The 18,389-nt window shown below is 38.7% G+C and overlaps 1 protein-coding gene and 1 long non-coding RNA gene across 7 annotated transcripts in view; one reads left to right on the top strand and one right to left on the bottom strand.

The window, feature by feature from the left end:
• Window positions 1-18,389, top strand: part of Arhgef28 (Rho guanine nucleotide exchange factor 28) — a 285,671-nt gene that overhangs the window by 57,684 nt on the left and 209,598 nt on the right. The window lies entirely within an intron of this gene.
• LOC141423917 (uncharacterized) lies at window positions 1,138-5,960 on the bottom strand. The gene is made up of 3 exons (XR_012448677.1): window positions 5,776-5,960; window positions 4,931-5,053; window positions 1,138-1,384 (listed from the first exon to the last, which is right to left on the bottom strand). It is a non-coding gene; the product is annotated as an uncharacterized lncRNA (long non-coding RNA).

Below are 18,389 nucleotides of genomic sequence, written 5' to 3'. Positions count from 1 at the left end.
GCCTCTGCCAGGCGCACTCTTGTGCCCTTTAGTATAATTAAATTTTTTCTGTCACACCCTCAGCAAGGGTGTGTGACAAATCCTCTAGACACTCCGCTTTATACTTCACATTTTGAGGGGGTTTTGTTGTTATTTCTTTGTTTAGTTTCTCTTCTATTAAGTTTGTAAACACCAAAATAGCAGAGATTAAAAAATTTTTTTCTCAGTGATTGATTTTCCATTATTAGTTCAGTGTCTGGCATATACTACCTGATCCATAAATATTTATTGAATGAATATATATAGTTCTAATTTAGTTTTGTGAAATACACTCTTTGATTTTGTTGTCTGCTCATTTCTGTGATGGGTGAGAGCTGTCCCAGCAGGTATGTGACCACCACTATTTTGGGATGAGGATAGTCATGTTAATTTTTTGGACTCCAGATGTATAGAGAGATGGGGGAAGATAGGTCAGCAGAGAGTACAGCCACAGTGGTCAGTAAAGTTGGGGAGAAGGGCAAACCTGTCCTAGAGTTTGAGATTTAACTAAAGTTTTCAGGCACTATATGGAATATATAAAAAATTATGCAATGAAAAATTGTGGAAATTTTGTGAGGTACGAAAATCCCAGCTGAGGACTAGACTTTAACAGTGAGAGGGCTGGAGGTGTGACTCAGTGGTAGAGCACCTGCTCAGCAAGCACAAGGCCTTCAGTTCAAACCCTAGTATAGCAAAACAAAACAGAAAACAGCAAGAAAGTTCTGTTAAAATAGCAAGGAGTGAAAATCTTACCTTCTTGAACAGAGGATTTCCAAAGACTTCCCATTACTTAGAGCTATTGAGCCACAATTTGAAAAAAACTTAAGCCTGTTTAGAGCATCTGGTAGTGCCCTACAAAATGTTTTCACATAGTAGCTATTTCCTTCAAAACTTGTATAGCCGGTTACCAGTGGAGGTGAACTTGCTGATGTTAAGTGACTTGCTCTATATACCTTAATTCACTGGGTGGATTTTATGTGCCAGGTACTAAGGAGGTACAGGCCGGGGAAGATACAGGTTTTGTGAGGCCTGAAGCTTAAGAATGGTTCTTTTTTTTTGTTTAATGTAAGAATATAAAATTAGGCATCCAAAATTAGATTAAAAGTGAGTATTTATTTACAATGAAAAATTACAAATTATAAAAGTTGGCTACTTCCATAGATATAAAATAATTCCTGACTAGGTGTGATGGTGCACACCTGTAGTCCCAGCTACTTAGGAGGTAGAGACAGGAGGACCACATGTGGGAGGCCCTGAGTTCAATCCCCAGAGGTATAAAAAAAAAAAAAAATCCTAATTTAGCCATTGTAGATCTTCAAAATGACCTGAGACATTCCTGTGCCAGTCAACAGGAAGAGGAGTGTGTCTGTGGGGAAGTGAATGGAGAGAGGCAGCGAGTTTAATCAATTGCAATTAAAAGATGTACTTCTGCCCTCCCCACCTCCTCCCCCCCAGGAGAGAATAATTGTAAACTTTTTCTGTAACATAATTCACCCAAAGCTGTTTGAGCAAACATCACATTACAAGCTAATTTCCCGCCATCCCACATCATTATTGGCTTCTCTGATGGTCATCTGGTAGCTACCCTAGACTTGTGCAGGTCAGACTCCATCCCATTTTTCAGAGGTAAAAGCTGCCATTGGAACCCAAGTCTCCTGCTCTAACCACTCCCCCCACCCTCCATACCACACTGTATCAGGTGCCATTCGTTCTCCAAGTTCTCAGACTGAATTTTGCAAACTTTGTTTCCCCTAGGGTACAGGTCAAGACCATCAGACTTTTCTGACAGATGGTGAAATTATCCAAAGCAGAATAGGCCATGCAGGTTCTCCCCTCGGGTGTGTGTGTGTGTGTGTGTGTGTGTGTGTGTGTGTGTGTATGTTTGTGAGAGAGAGAGAGAGAGAGAGCAGGTGAAGACTATGTCGAAGACTAAGGTTAGCTTCTCTAAGTCATCGAAGACTTTTGTGTCACCTTGCCATTAGAAGTGGCAGGGTTGTGAAGCAACATAGGAAGCGTGTCTCTGGGAGTGACCTGGGTGTGGAAAGTGTCAAGCAGAGGGAGAGGTGATGGCAAGAGATTTGAAAATCTGGGTCACTAAAGGAACATGTTTTAGCATCTGACATGATCATTTATTCTTTGGAATCTGGCTAGAGTTATTGAAAGTGACTTTTTAGGACAAGGAGGCATAGCTTCTTGTATTCCTTTGAAAACAGATTGCAAGAAAAATAAGGTGATTAGTGAAGTTTTCATTTTCAGCAGATGGTGTAATAAAGCTGAGTTATTAAAGCATTAATTAATCTAAACATACTTGTTCACTCATAAATTAGATGAAGAAAATTTGTAGGTCATGTAGGAATCATAGATTTTGTCACTTAAACTCACCAATGAAATATTATGTGAAAGGAATTGTGCAGGTATTGGTAAGAAATTGAAAATCTGAACACTTTGCATGGACTGGAATAAACAATTCCAAGGATTAGTGGAATAAACATAAGTTGAATGACTTTTTTTAGTGGGAAGTTCAAACATGGCTTTCATAATAATGCAGTTAGCTGTATTTGTTTTGAATTGTGACTTTTATGTGTTTTTTTCTTTCTTTTTTTGTTTTGTTTTAGGTTACTGGGGTTTGCCATACCTCCGTCCCTTTTTTGCTTTAGCTATTTTTCAGGTAGGGCCTCACGTTTTTACCCAAGGCTAGCCTCAGATCTCCACCCTCCTACCTACTCCTCTTGTGTAGGAGGGATGGTGATCACTTATCACTATGCCCCATTTATTGACTGAGATGGACTGGCCCAGGTAAAACTCTGATCCTCCCAATATCTGCCTTTCAAGGGACTAGGATTACGATCATGCACCACTGCACTTGACCACAAACTCTTATGTTTCTTCACACCTTTCCTGTGTTCTTCATTAAATAATAAAGGTATTTTAGAAAAGTTACCAATAAACAAAGTCATTTTGAACCAGCAGAGTGTCTTCTTTAATAAAACCTACTGGTGAACATGTGATAAACATACTAAATTGTATGTTTGAGTTCAAATTTTTATGTATTAGATTTGTTTGAAGTTGGAGCACCCCATACATCTTTGTGTGTTCTTGAGTTTTAAAATGTATTTATGACAGAGGATTAAATATCCTCTAAAATATATAATATTGTGTCAAAACCCTTCCTGAACTCAAGAAGAAGCCTTCCCCTGGCAAAGCAGGGAGGAAAACAGCCAAATTGTGGTGGTTATAAGTAGATACATGACAGTTGTTGTGGAATTTCTTCTGTTAGCTGCCATTGTCTTTTCAATGGAAGTTGGGATGATCAGAACTGGAAAATAGCTATTAAGTCACAGTAGTTCTTTACTAAAGAAATGGGAGTACAGGATAACTTTTTGAGTCTTTTTTTATGGTAGATACTTACCAGAATTTTCAACTTCCATCAACAACTAGATAAACTACAGTGCATTTGTATGGCTCCCCTCCCCTCTTCCCCCATCCACTAAACCTGGGCATTTAGACATGGAGTCATACAACATACCATCTTTTGAGAGTGGCATTTTCTTTTCTACTCTTAAGATCTAGCCAACTTGTTGCATGTCTCAATGCTGTGTTTTGTTGATGAGTAGCATTCCGTGGTGTGGATGTGTGTGGTTTGTAGAAACTTTCAGCTATTGTAGGACATTTGATTGCTCTGGGACTTGGCTATTGTAAATAAAGCTGCTGTGACCAATTGTGTATAGGTTTTTGTTTAGATATAAACAAGTGTCCAGGAGTGTGTTTGCAGGAATTTGTATGTGTTTAGTTGTTGAAGTCATTGCCAAGCTGTTTTCCTGAGGACGATACCATTGCAAATTCCCACTAGCAAGGTATGTATGAGAAACCCAATTTCTTTGCATCCTTGGTAACATTTGGCATTGTTACTTTTTAAAAAAATTTTAGAAGTGTAGTGATATCTCAGGGTAGCCTCTAGTATATTTTTGTCTTCTTTTTAAATTTAAACATTAGACATTGTAATTAAATGTTTTTCTTTTTTTGATTTTTTAATTTTATTTTTATTATCATATTATTGTTGTACTGGGGGTACATTGTGACATTTACAAAAGTTCTTACAATATATCTTAGTTAAATTCACCCCTTCCATCATTCTCCTTTCTTCTCCCTACCCCCTTCTTAGAATAGTTTCAACAGGTCTCATTTTTCCATTTTCATACATGAGTACATAGTATTTGCACCATATTCACCCTGTTACATCCTTTCCTTATATCCTACCCCTTCCACTTGTACCACCCCCCCAGACAAGACCTGTTTTACTTCCTGTCCTTCATTTTGAAAAAAGACTTTTTTGTTTGTTTAAGATAGCTGTACAGGGGGCCTGGGCATGTTAGCACATGCCTGTAATTTCAGCTACTCAGGAGGCAGTGATCTGAAAAATCACAGTTTAAGGCCAGCCTGGACAAAAAGTTAGTAAGACCCCATCTGTGCAAATAAGCTGGCATGATGGTACACACCTGTGATCTCAGCTTGAGGGAGGCCTAGGTTGGTGGACCTCTGTCTGAGTAGACCCTATCCAAAAAATAACCAAAGCAAAAAGAGGCTGGGGCATGGCTCAATTGATAGAGTACCTGCCTAGCATGTGTAAGGCCCTGAGTTCAAACCTCCATACTGCAAAAAATAAAGGGACAGGGACTAATGGTTTGGCTCTGGTAGAGCGCCTACCTAGCAAGCATGAGACCCTGAGTTCAAATCAAGAACACACAAAAAAATTGTGTTCTTGATCAGTGCTATCCCTGTGCTGACTGGTCTGTGCAGAAGCAGGAGTACTAGAATTAGGATCCTGTCCTGCCAGCTTGAAACCCTGTGCTCCATCAGAGTCTGACCTCTCTATTGACTGCAGGTCCTCTCCTGGGAATATGTGGTCGCTCACCTTGTCCCCCATGGTTCAGCATCACATGCTCTTTCCTGTATCAGCATCTGGTTAGAGGTGGACCTTACAGGTAGTGTCCCTCTTGGGTCTGAGCTGTTGGGTCTGCTCTTGTCTTGTAGATGCCTATGATCAGAATGGAAAGGTAAATTCAAAAGTTTGGGCTATTTGAAGGATTTTGCAATGTGGTTACATGGTGGTGTATACATGTGAAGTTTGTAGGGCAACAGTAGCTGGTGCTAAAGCAGGTGGTTGTGGCTTAGCTGCTCAGAGCTTGGTGGGGATGTCAGTTCTGCCTCTGCCCAGGCAAAGGCATTCCTAGTCAGACCTGAAATAAGAAGAAGGCCTGATGGTGGGCTGGCTGGGGAGTTCCAAACAACAGACCGAGGAACAATCATTTGTAACTGAATCAGAGCAGAAACTAGGGAATTCTAAGATATGTAAATGTAAATGTAAATGTTATCATATGTGTCTTTAATAGAGCCATATGTCAATTGATTTAACCATCCTTGACTAGTACGCAGAGCAAGAGCATAGATACCTAGTAACTTTTTTATTTGTAAAGTTTTAGTTTTGCTATTTTAAGATGGGGTCTCCCCCATCTTAAAAGAGGACTGTTCAAGCAGTCCTCTTTTCTCAGCCTCCTGAGACTGGGACTACAAGCACATATACCATCATGCCTGGCCTTGTAAAGTTTTTTTTAACATATAAAATTTTTGATTGTCTTTGATGAATGACTTTCCATTAACTGAAGAAATTCATTAGTTCTACACTAGCTATACAGAATATAAACAAAAGCAAAACAAGTGCAGACTTTTATTCTCTGTAACATGAAAAGGTATACATACCTCTGGAAGCAGAAGTTGCTGAGTAACTAGCTGTCTACTGGCTGGAGTAACTGCTGTCTGGACTCCAGTCTTGTGCTCTTTGCTAACTTTAATTTTCTGACAATGAGGAACTTGGCTTTTATTATCTACAATATGTTTACCTATTTTTCAAAACTAGTGTATTGTAGTTTTATAATATTGTTAACGCATACCCCTGTTGAATATAGATTTGCCAACTGAAGTACCGTTTATGTATCGCTGTTTTTGCCTTGTAGTCAAAACACGTTAGCCTGGCAGTCAAAACAAAGTGATTTAGGTCACCTTCTTTCTTCCAAATCCCATTCAGCATGGTTACGTCATGCATTTGTAATACAGTTAGACCCATTGCTGTAGTCGATATTCTATCTTGAATTCTCTCATGATCTTGACTGATATTTTCAAAATTTTATGTGCAATAAAATTTACTTCTTGTGCTGTAGAGCTCTGTGGGCCTTGACAAATAGAGTCTTGTATCCACCACTCAGAGCCATGCCAAGTAGTTCCAATACCTGTCACATTTTCTTGTGTTGGTCTCTTGCCATCAAACTGTCCTCCCACCTTAATCCTTAACAAATACTATCCTGCATTTCCTTCCTACAGTTTTTCCTTTTCCAGAATGCAATATAAATGGAATCCTATAGTATGTAACCTTTTGGTTATGGCTTCTTACACTTCGCAAAATACACGTGAGAGTCATTCATGTATTTGTGTCTGTCAGTAGTCTGTTGCTTTGTATCCCTGGGGTAGTATTCCTTTGTACAGATGTACAACAGTTTAGCCATTCATGTGTTTTGGCAATTACTAATAATTCTGTTCTAAATATTTGTATAAAGATTTTTGTGTGAACATAGGTTTTTGTTTTACTTGATATTGCTGAATCTTGTCATAAGCTATGTTTAGCTTTATAAAAAAATAGCAAAACTCTTCTCCAAAGTGACTGAATTACTTTGTATCCTCACTCCAATACCAGCTCATCTTATTGTTACTTTCTTTATTGTAGCCATTCTAGTAGGTGTGTTGTAGTATTTCATTCTGTTTTTTTTTGTTTGTTTTGTGTGTGGGGGGGTGGATCTTGCTATGTTCCCCAGGCTGGTCTTGAACTCCTGGACTCAAATAGTCCTCCTGCCTCAGCCTCTGAGGAGCCAGGACTGCAGGCTCATGTGGTCTTAAATTGCACTCCCCTTATGAACAGTGATATTGAGAATTTTTTTGTATGCTTTTTTGCCATGTATAAATTGGTGAGGTGTCGATGCACATATTCCCTCCCCCTGCTTTTTGTATTTGATTATTTTCTTATTGTTGATCTGTAAAAGTTCGTGAAATATTCTAGATGCAATTTTCTTTTCAGATATGTGATTTACAAATATTTTATTCCAGTCTGTGGCTTATCTTTTTCAGTCTGTTAACCATGCTGTTCACAGTGAAAAAGTCTTAGATTTTGTGAAGTCAGTCTGGTTTCTTGAGTTTGTTTTTATGTATCGTGCTTTTATTGCTAGGACTACAAACTCTGCCAAACTCGAGGTCATGCAGATTTTCTCCTTGTTTTCTTCTAGAAATCATAATTCTACACTTACATTTAAATTTGTGATTTTGAGTTAATGTTTGTATGTGTTACAATGTGAGGTATCTGTTAACAGTTTCTTTAAATATGTATGTTGAGTTCTCCACATTTGTTTAAAATACCATCTTTTCTCCATTGAGTTGCCTTTGCTGCTTTGATAAAAAATAAACAACAAAAAAGATGACTATATTTGATAAAGGTTTATTTACAGATGTCTGTTTTTCTACATGTATATGTAGATATATATATCTCTCTCTATATATCTATATATATATATCATCTATCTATCTATCTCATCTCACCTCACCAGTATTAGACTGTTGACCACTACTGCTTTATAGTCTTGAAACTGAGCGATATCAGTCTTTCAGCTTTATTTTCCTTTTCAAAATTATTTTAGCAATTCCTATTTTCTTTTTAAAATAAATTCTATTATCAAGTTATTGATAACTAAAATAAATGTTCCAGAGTATTTTGATTGGCATTCTATTGTATCTATAGATCAGATTAGGAAAACTGACAGCAGTGTTAAGTCCTCTGATCTATGAACATGATATATCTCCCCATTTACTTCAGTCTCATTTTATTTCCTTCATCAGTGTTTTATAGTTTCAACCTACAAATATTACACATATTTTGTTAGATTTATACATAAGTATTAAATTTTTGGTGCTTTTATGGGTAGCATGTTAAAAAATTAAATTCAGATTTTCAGAAGGAATGCAACTAACTTTTATATTCTATAATTTCGCCTGTCTCACTTATTAGTTCTAGGAGCTGTTTTTGTTGATGCTTTGGTCTTTTTTTAAAGTATACAATCCTGCCACCTGAAAGTAGAGACAGTTTTATTTCTTCCTTTCTAATATCTTTGTGTCATTTAGTTACTTGTTGACTTTGAGGTAATGAGAAAGGACATACTGTTTTTATTGTTGTTTTCCTGATCTTAGCAGGAAAGCATCCAGTCTCTCACCATCAAGCATAATATTAGCTCTAAGTTTTTTTTTTTTTCCTTGCATGTCCTTACTAGGTTAAGAAAGTTCCCTTCTACTTGTAGTTTACTGGGAGGTTTTTGTTTGCTTGTTTGTTTAATAATAAATGGATGCTGAATGTTGTTAAATGCTTTTTCTGCATCTATTGAGTTGGTATGATTTTTCTTCTGTTAAAATAGTGAATTACATTGATCAATATTCAAATGTTGAATTGATTTGCATTTCTGGGATAAACCCCACTGGTTGTGGTATTTTATGTTGTTAATGTATTGCTAGGTTCAGTTTGCCAGTATTTGTGGAGGAGTTTGTATCCATGTTCATGAGGAATATTTGCCTGTAGTTTTCTTTTCTTATAATGTCTGTGACAGATTTTGGCATTAGTGTAGCTCCATTTTTATTTGAAGAAACTTATTCCACATAAGTTGGCCAGGAGCATCACGTTGTGCTTGTGGCATGTTAGGGAACAAAGTGACAAACAGTACTGTGACACCACTGATGATCTTTTGACTAGGGTGGAAGTGTAAATATCTTGATCTCTTATTTTCGGTCAAAGAAGATACATTCTTATCCTCGTAAGTGGCTTGATACCTACAGTGCCAGGACCACGGCAGGTGAATATTTTGCTGCTAAACCAGGCTTCACCAATGGGCAGAAAAGTCCCAGCAAACTTGAGCATAGAATTTTGCATGCATGTTAGCCAGTGAGAAGAACTGGAAAGTAAGTATTTGGAACTGGCACAAATTTCAGTGAACTTTCCCCTTGAAATGACCAACATGCTTCTATTATATACAGAGCAATAGAAAAGTCCTCATTAAACTAACAGAGGCGTTCTGTTACTATTGCACTCCAGGCTTTTAACCTAGTTCATGAGTTGTCATTCTTCCAATCTCTCTAAGAGAAAAAAAAAAAAGGAAGAAATAAAGACGATAATACAAGTTTGCTCTGGGATTGTAGATGATGGCTTTGTTTATTGACATATTGGTTGTAACTCTTTAGATATAGACGCAATGAACATTTGTTAACTGGGATTTCTTTGTTTACTATTTATTGTGTTTTCCTCAAATACAGTTATATCTTCTTTTTCTTTCATTTACTGATGGGGGAGATATAACAACTTTAAGAAAATGAAGTAAGATTCTGAATGGAGAATAAATTTTAATAAAAATACAATATTTGATAAGACAGTTACTATCCTGATTGTGAAAAAATTCCTAACACACTCATAAAGATTTTCTTAAAGTTTGTATGAAAAATCTATTTTCCAAGGGCCAGACTGATGACACTCATTGCACAAATAAACTGAAGATCAGCACCAATAATACATATCCTCATTCTCCTGAGACTTTTTGGTCTCTACACCTTACTTTCTTCATCACTGTTTTTAAGTATTCTTTGTTTTCATTATTTCTTCCCCCCCCTCCCTTCTTCTAGCTATTGACCTGGTATTGAGGACCCAGGGCTAAGTGTTAAGTCCCACAGATGTAGTGTTTTCTTACTGACACAACTTACATTTACCTCTTGGAATTGGTGAAGGTTTGGGTCTGTGGGGACAGACAGTGGTAAGGTAAGAACACAGAAGAGGAAATTGAGCTACTAACATATTTCTGGTCTACTTTCTGGTAGAGCTAGTTGAGATGCAGTTTTGAGGTATTTTGAACATCATCACTCAGAAGATTAGAAGAGAGGGAAACACGGTATTTTTTGTGGGGTAGGGAAGGGTCAGCCAAGGATTGGCCATTCTAAGTATGTGTTATTTGTAAGGTAGACTTTTGTAACCTGGGAATGACGATGAAATTTTGCATGGCAATTTAAATATTTTTCTGTTTTCATCTTGAAGAGACTATGGAATATACAGTTTCTGGGCTAAAGCATGCCTTCTTTTCTTATTTGGCAAGTCTCATGTTTTGTTTGGGGAGAGAGAATAGGCAGGGAAAGGGAGGGGGAGCAAAATAGAAAATGGCAAATCATTCTACATTTTGAAATCATTATTAGTTATGTAGTTCATCATCAGGAAAAGTGAAGGAAAGGAAGAGGCCGAGCACATCTTGGATTTCAGCTCTGAATAGGAGGAATAAGCTGGGAGACCGAAGGCAAGCTAGTTCTCTTGAATTAGCACTGTGATGTAGGAAATTTACTGCCCTTCACATGTCTCAGTTCCTTCCTGTGAGAGTGAGGATGGTAATGGTAGTTGGCCATGCAGGATGCCTGGATCAGTGGTGGGCACATAGTTCTTCATTCTCTGGGATGATGATAACAGGACGGTGATCGAGGATACTTGATGAGAAAAGGAAATACGAAGGCAGGACTTGAAGGACAGAGGAATCAGTCTCCAGGTTTGGGAACAGAGATAAAGTGAAGTGAATGCAGGATTGAAGTTCTCTCTACTGGAACCCTGGCACATTTTTAATCAAAATGCTGAAGAAAAATAAAACTGAAACCAATCACTGGTCCATCCCCAGGAGGCACTGACTGGACATTGAAATGTGCCCAGTGGGACCGCTTCTATCCACAGAATAGAATGTCTGGGAAAACCCATGGTGCATGTGCAAATGAATGTTATCAAGGGCATCCTTCGTACATGCTCTATCATCCATGAGATGACATCTACTTCAACGCAGCTACTGGTCCATATCCCTATATGTCTCTGTATGACTCTGTGCATATATATATATATGCATATATATATGTATGTATTTACTTAAACTTATATGTAGTCACATGCATAAACCTTAAGAATACCTGAGTCACCATTATCCACATCAAGATCTAGAACTCTTCCAGCATCCCAAGGTCCTTTTGTGGCTGTTCCCATTTATTCCCTCCTCAGAGACAAACTCCACTTAAATGTCTATCATCAGAGATTAATTTCTTATAGTAAAGGTTTGAACTCAGTGTCTTTCTATCATGTTAGTGTTGAGAAAGTAAAATTTCAGCAAGACCCAAAACATTTTGCTTAGATAGAAAAGAAATAAAGTGGTATCTTAGATTGCATGATCTTTATCTACAAATTATTGTCATCCTTGATGCAAAACGGATGCTCATTCATGAGGTTTATTCATTCACATTGCTCAGATGAAAAACTCTTCTCTCATGGGAGTCAGTCTTGTTGGCTGCAAGCAACAGAACTCTGGCTTAAGCAAAAAATAAAATAGATGGAAGATGGCTGGAAACCCAGGCTGAGGACAGAGGTAGGAATGACAGGAGGCCCAGATGCCACAGGAAAAAATCTCCAGATGTGGCTCTGGCATTGCTATCCTAGGCTGTACGGTCAACTCAAATTTATGGTCACCCCTGCTACTCCTGTGAATAATCTCCGAAGACTCTGGGTCTTTGTGTCACTCTATTCACATTCAAGGTCTGGGAGGGGATACAAGGAGCTTAGCCCAGGTCATGTGACTTCCAGGTACTAGGAGAGGAAATGTCCACTTCTGTATTGTGAGGCAGGGTCTCTCCCGCCACCAGGACCCACACAATGGGTGATTCCCTCAAATAGGAAGGAGGTTTGGATGCTGTTCAGACAAAAGAGAAAACAGAAACAAAACAAACCCAAAAGCAGGTGTCCACAACCCAAATCAAGTGCTTTTTTTTAATTGTTAATGTATTTTGTCATTACTGTCTTGAGGATATTTAAAAATCATCCCTTACTGCAGAAATAGACCTTGTCTACAGATCACGCACATGAGAAGCATGAGTGTGTGATGAGTAGCAGATTGCAAACTACGTAACAAGAAGCTGTTCTCTTGACAGCAGGCCTTGAGTTTTCAAATGAAATTATTTAGGTGTTACTTCTGAATCTCTTTCAGGAAAATATGGTGTTATTGCAAAGGAGGAAGTCTCATTTGTTCTGTAGTTGAGGGGTAATGTGCCAACCAAAGTTCTGTTTTCACACACCTGTACAGTATCGGCTAGTAAGTGCTCAAAGTGGAGGGGTTACTTACCAGCAGCAGCTTTTCTGGAATGAAGATCAATCTGAATTTTGATTCACTTGCCCTTAAGAATTTAAAAACTAAGGCTGGTGCTGTGGTTCATGCCTGTAATCCTAGCTACTCAAGAGATGGAGATCAGGAGAATCCCAGTTCAGAGCCAGTGTGGACAAAAGATCATCAGACTCCATCTCAACCAATAAAAACCTGGACATGGAGGTGCAAGCCTGTCATCCCAGTTATGTGGAAAGCGTAAATAGGAGTATTCACACTCCAATTTCAGGATGCCTGGGTATAAATGTGAGATCCTATTTGAAAAAATACCTAAGGAATGAAAGGGGCAGAGGCCTGGCTCAAGTGGTAGAGGACCTACCTAGCAAGCACAAGACCCTGAGTCCAACCCCCCAGTACTGCCAAAAAACCAAAACCAACCAACCAAACAAACAGAAAACCCTAACCAGAGGTAACAGATTTTTTTTTCTTTAACTAACAAGCTGTGATGCACCAGGCACCTTTATTTCCAAAATTAATTCTAACTATTAACTATTGCTTTCTGTTTTTTTTTTTTTTTTTGCAGTGCTGGGGTTTGAACTCAGAGCCTCATACTTGCTAGGCAGACACTCTGCCACTTGAGCCTCTCCACCAGCCCTTTGTGTGTGTGTGTGTGTTGATTTTTTGTGTGTGTCGAGATAGTGTCTCTCAAACTATTTGCCTGGACTGTTTTCCAACCGCTATCCTCCTGATCTCTGCCTCCTGAGTAGCTAGGATTACAGGAGTGAGCCAATAGTGCACGGCTACATTCTGTGTTTTGATGACTGCATAGCGTTCATGTCAGTGTGTCATATAGTCAACCCTCAGTGTCTGAGGTGATTGGCTGTAGAACTCCCCCTCAGATACCAAAGTCTGTGGGTAGTATCTGCATATAACCTGCACACACACTTCCCTGTATTTTAAACCATCTCCAGATTGCTTACAATACTACATGACACAATAGAAATGGTATATCAATAATTGTTATATGGTTTTGTTTAGGGAACAAGGAAACAAACATCTGTGCATGTTCAGTAGTAACAGTATTTTTTTCTGCCTATTTTCCATCTGCATGCGGTTGATTCTTTAGATATAGAATCCCAGGATCTGGAGAGCTGGCTGTAGTTTGACTAGGAGGGCCTGAATTTGAGACACAGTGCTCTTTCTACCCACATTATTCCTTAGTAGGATTTTATATCTGTTATCTGGCCCTTTGTGGCCTGGGTTTTGCTTGTGCTTGTGTTTTGGGTTTTTGTTGTTGTTGTTGTTGCACTGGGGCTTGGACTCAGGGTCTTATGCTTAGTAGGCAGGTGCCCTACCACTTGAGTCACTCCACCAGCCCTTTTTTGTGATGAATTTTTTTTTCAAACTATTTGCCAGGGGCTGGCTTCGAACCACAGTACTCCTAATCTCTGCCTCCTGAGTAGTTAGGATTACAGGCGTGAGCCACTGGCACCTGGCTGCATTTGTTGTTTTGACTTGGGGAAATTTGGGTGAAGATAATACTCAGGGTTGTGACTAGTTGCACTACTGAGAGCAGTGGTGCCCTGTTCAACCTGAGTTTGTTGGACAGCACTTTGTGGTCTGACAGCATGTGAGGTCTAGCCTGTTTGTTTCTGTTTGCTTTGTTATGGAAACAGCACTTCTCTCCTACCTGGCCAACCCCAGATGCCACAGGATCTTAATGACATTCTTCAGACTTTCTAGAGTGTATGTTTTTTCACCATTGGCCATGGTAATATCAGTGCTCAAAGATGAAAGTCATGTGAAGGACTATTTGATGGTTTAGAGAAAATACTTGCCTCAGCTAAATGAATTTGACTTAGAAATATTTATTAAACTAAACACTAAAAAAACGTGAATTTTGAGTCTTATATAGTTCATATCTAAAATATAAATCTCATGACTAAAAGATACTCTATGCTTCCAGTACTCAGAATTTTTATTTGCTTCTCACTGTAAAAATGACACTGATGAGGCTGGGGATGTAGCTCAGTGGTAGAGCACTAGTCTAACACGCTAAAGGCCCTGGGTTCAATCCTCAGTACTGCAAGAAGAAAAAAAAGGACATAGTTGGTGTCAGAGTGACTTGTTTGCACACTTAGCAAAAGTGCACTCTTTATTTGAATAGGTGGTGAACTTAGAGCATTTATGGAGACAAAGGATCCAGAGTGAATTTTTGAAAATCCTGAGAAATCCACCCAGGTGAATGCTCAGGCTTGTTTAGCGACCACAATGAGCTCCATCATGAGCTCCAGCAGTTATAGTTTGTCTGCAGACTGAGGAGTGCCTGGGTACAGAACCTACTATTAATCCTCTCTCTCACTATTTTTTTTTCTTTTATTATTCATATGTGCATACAAGGCTTGGGTCATTTCTCCCTCCTGCCCCCTCCCCTCTCTTTCACTATTAATCCATTTGCTTCACAGGCAAATGGTTAATAAAAATGGGTGGTTGTAAAATGCAAATGGGTTAATAAATTTAGGTGCTTTGAATATGCCAGTTGCCTTAAGAAATCTTAGGTGTGAAGATTTAAAGAAATACAGATGTCTTTTCCGTGCTTTGTCTCTTCAGATTATGGAGTTCATTCAACAATCTTATTTTACAGATAAGAACAGCAAATGGCTTCATGAATAATTAGTGGTCCTGGAAGGCAGTATGTCTTTCTCTTTCAATGAATGAATGAGTGTTAGAACCTTAGAAAAACGAAGGGGCAGTTTAAAGAGAGGAGGGAAAATGGTGTGTCGGACTGCAAGGGAGGGGAGTAGGTGTAAAAGTAGCAGACAAAGAGAGGTCAGGGGCCACTAGACCTCAATGGTGGCTTTGGTCAAGGTGTATCAGAAGTGGGATGTCAGCTGGGGTGATGGGACAGACAGGGAAATGCAAAGGAGGAGCGAGAGTGATGGGATGGAGGATGCACTCTAATACATGGAGACTGAGTGCACAGATGGAATTTGAAGAAAAATGTCCTCCTCAGAGACTTAAAGAAAGATGTGACAGAGGTTCCTGGAGGTTGGACCAAGGTCCCAGAGCCAAACCTTCCAATGCTGTTTATTATTCTTCCTACTGACTGACTGCTTCTTACAGAAGGCATGTAAACATGTACATTTCAAAGTGAAAGTCAACAAATTAAAAAACAAACAAAAAACTCCACAAAAAATAATGTGCTTGCTATAATAGAATGAAAGAAAATATGCTTCATCATTTTGGTGACCATTCTAGGATCTGAAGAACCTTTGGGGGAATTTGAAAAACCTATGTCTATTCAAAATAGCAGCTTCATACAAAAAAATGTGTCAATTCTCAGATTTCTTCATAGCAGAGAGGTTCAAACTTATTCTATTAATCATTAATTTTAAAATAAAGATTGGAAATGTTATTGTTTTCATTCTCATTCACATCTTTGTTTTGAGAATCTAGAATCTGGACTTTTTGCCTTTTCTTTTTCCTTTTGACCTTGAAGGATCAGGGAAGCCCCAGCAGCTGTCCTCTACTGTGTTTGAGGGAGGATGGGGGTATTAAAGTAGGAGGAGGGATCCACATTCCTGCCCAGGTGTCCAGAGCATGAGCTTCTATGTCAGAGCTTTGTGGATGCCTCTTGACCAAAGTCTTCCTTCTCCGACTGTCTTATTTCTATTAATCTTTTTGAGTCACTGTACGATCTATCCTGTGGAGCCTGAAGAACTGGTGAAGCCCTTGCTGTTAGAGGAAAAAGCATTCCCTAGATCCTACTGAATGTGTAGAGAGGAAAATTCCAGACTGTCCCCAGTGCCTGTTGTTTGGGCTATTGGGCAGTGATGTCAGACATATTTTCTTCCCAGACTGCCTCTACTTTTGAGTGATATCAGGACCATTGTTTTGAATGAGCCTGAATTTGGATTTTCAGGCTAGCTGCTTTTAATCCAGAATTGTTCTACTTAAAGATTTTATTGGTTTTTTGATGAGCGTGTCCTCTTTTTATTCTTTGGCCATGCAGTTAATAATTGTCAGTCTTGTGCCCTTCTCCTGGGAGCCCTTTAGGAGTCGTGCTCCATCTGTCTTAGGCCCTCTGGCAGAGACGCCCTCAGTGTAAGGCTTCGCTGAGGTCCTGTCTGGTACACCCTAACCTGGAAAATTCTTGTAGGTTGAAGCATATAGTCAATGTCTAATAATTATACTTGGAGCCTGTCGATTGGGGCCTTTTGCTGCTATTTGCTGCTAAGTACCAATAAGCAGCAGCACACACATACTTCCAATACCTGTGACCTCCAAGATTTAAAAGCATGCTTCTATGCTAAACTGTCCATTTAATACATAAGCAAAAAAATTCATCATGAATATATAACAGCAGCTCTTCAGAACGAAGAGAGAGAAAGAGGTTATTAATTTCTTGAACTGCCAAGACATACCAGACACTATGCTGACTGCTTTATAAACCTTTTATCCAATTTTTGATTTACTTAGAGTGCTAAGAATGGTTTCCCCTCTTCAAGGCTCACAAAGATTACAGATGGTGCATCTGAAGGTGCACAGCTGTTGAATGGATACCCTGGGACTCTCAGAGTTGGAAGGATGTAGTAAGTGGTGGAATGGGTGAATGGAGTAGAATGAAATACCAGTGGTCTTGGCCTACAGCCCAAATGAGTTTCTCTTATCTCACTATATAGTTCAAAATCTATCATGCTTTGTTTGTTTTAGGGAGACCCACTTTGTTTTGAGTAGGACATGAAAATAATGGCTATAAATTTTCTTACTCCTATATTGTCAGGCATTTTATTTGGTTACTGATTTAAAGTTAAAAGTACTACTCCAGCTGCTAGAATGCTTTTGAAAAAAAACCCTCTGAGAAGCAGGCAGGTGAATGTCTATTTTATGATAAATCCTCACTCATTCATAATTTCTGAGACAATGAAGATGAAAAAGATATGTTTTAAAGTAACATCCTTTGGTGATTTGGTTTAATGAACAGATTAGGATAGTACATTTTTTAAAAAATGTAGAGTTCTATTAAGGCCTTAAAAATAATCTGCTCTCTTAATTAGTTGAAATATTCTCTTTCAAGAACATTAGTTTGCTAGTAAGCTGTTCTTACATAGTATGATCATTTATTTAGTCCACATTCTAATTGAAAAAAGTCTGACCTCATTTCAAAGTTCATAGGAAAGAGACTAATGTGATGTTGTGCAGAAATTGTTCCTGTACCTGTTCTAGAACACTCGTCTTTCTTCTGTTCCCCAAAGAAAACGGGTACTATTCTTTTCCATTTGAAGTAAAAGAAGTTTTCTTTAAAATAAAAACAGTTTCTTACTTTATAAAAACCAGTTTTCACATCTCTGGCCTAAAGTTGACCTTGTAATTCTTGACAAGGTTCAGTTAAGGCTTCTTTGTATGCTCTTTTAAATGGAGATGGAATAAGCAAAGCAAAACAAAACAAACAGTTCCTCTATTGAGCCCAAGAGAAAGTTCCTTGTTCCCAAATCCAGGTAGGAGGATAAGCCATTTTAAGAGTCAGGCATACTTTTCTATTATCATAAAGGTGTGGAGGACATTTTAAGCCCAAGTTGAGCAGACCAAATTGGCCTGGTGACTACTTAGTCATGCATGAATCCATCTAGAAATGTTTGCACATGCATGAGGAAAATTGGAAGTGTTCACCTGCTTCCCCAAACCTCAGCTCCTGTAGAGACCTTGCAGTTTGCATGTGGGGGCAGTGCCTGAAAGGGTCAGGCTGAAAACACTATCTTCTGTCCCCATTCCTTTTAAAGAACCTTCTCTTGAGCTCTGTGGAATCACTTGGGGCCCATGGAGGTGTTCCTGTCAGGATTTGCCAGAGTATCTCAGACAGGCCTGAAAGTCCTGAACCTTGTGTAATCCACACACCCCTTATTCACAACATTCATTTCCTAAGGCACATTCAGAAAGTTAAATACCAATCGTTTTCTCCCATATGTGGAATCTGTTTTTTAAAAAAGCATGAAAGTAGAAGGGGGGACTATTTGGGGAGGAGACCAGTGGGAATGGGTAGGGGAGATAAGAGAAAGCAGTGGGGAGAGTACGATCAAAGTACATTACATCCATGTATGAAAATGTCACAAAGAAGTACATTGTATTGTG

Source organism: Castor canadensis, chromosome 6, assembly GCF_047511655.1.
Source record: "Castor canadensis chromosome 6, mCasCan1.hap1v2, whole genome shotgun sequence".
NCBI classification, from domain to species: Eukaryota; Metazoa; Chordata; class Mammalia; order Rodentia; family Castoridae; genus Castor; species Castor canadensis.
The sequence above is the reverse complement of the archived record's forward strand: the minus strand, read 5'-3'. Positions and strand labels throughout refer to the sequence as shown.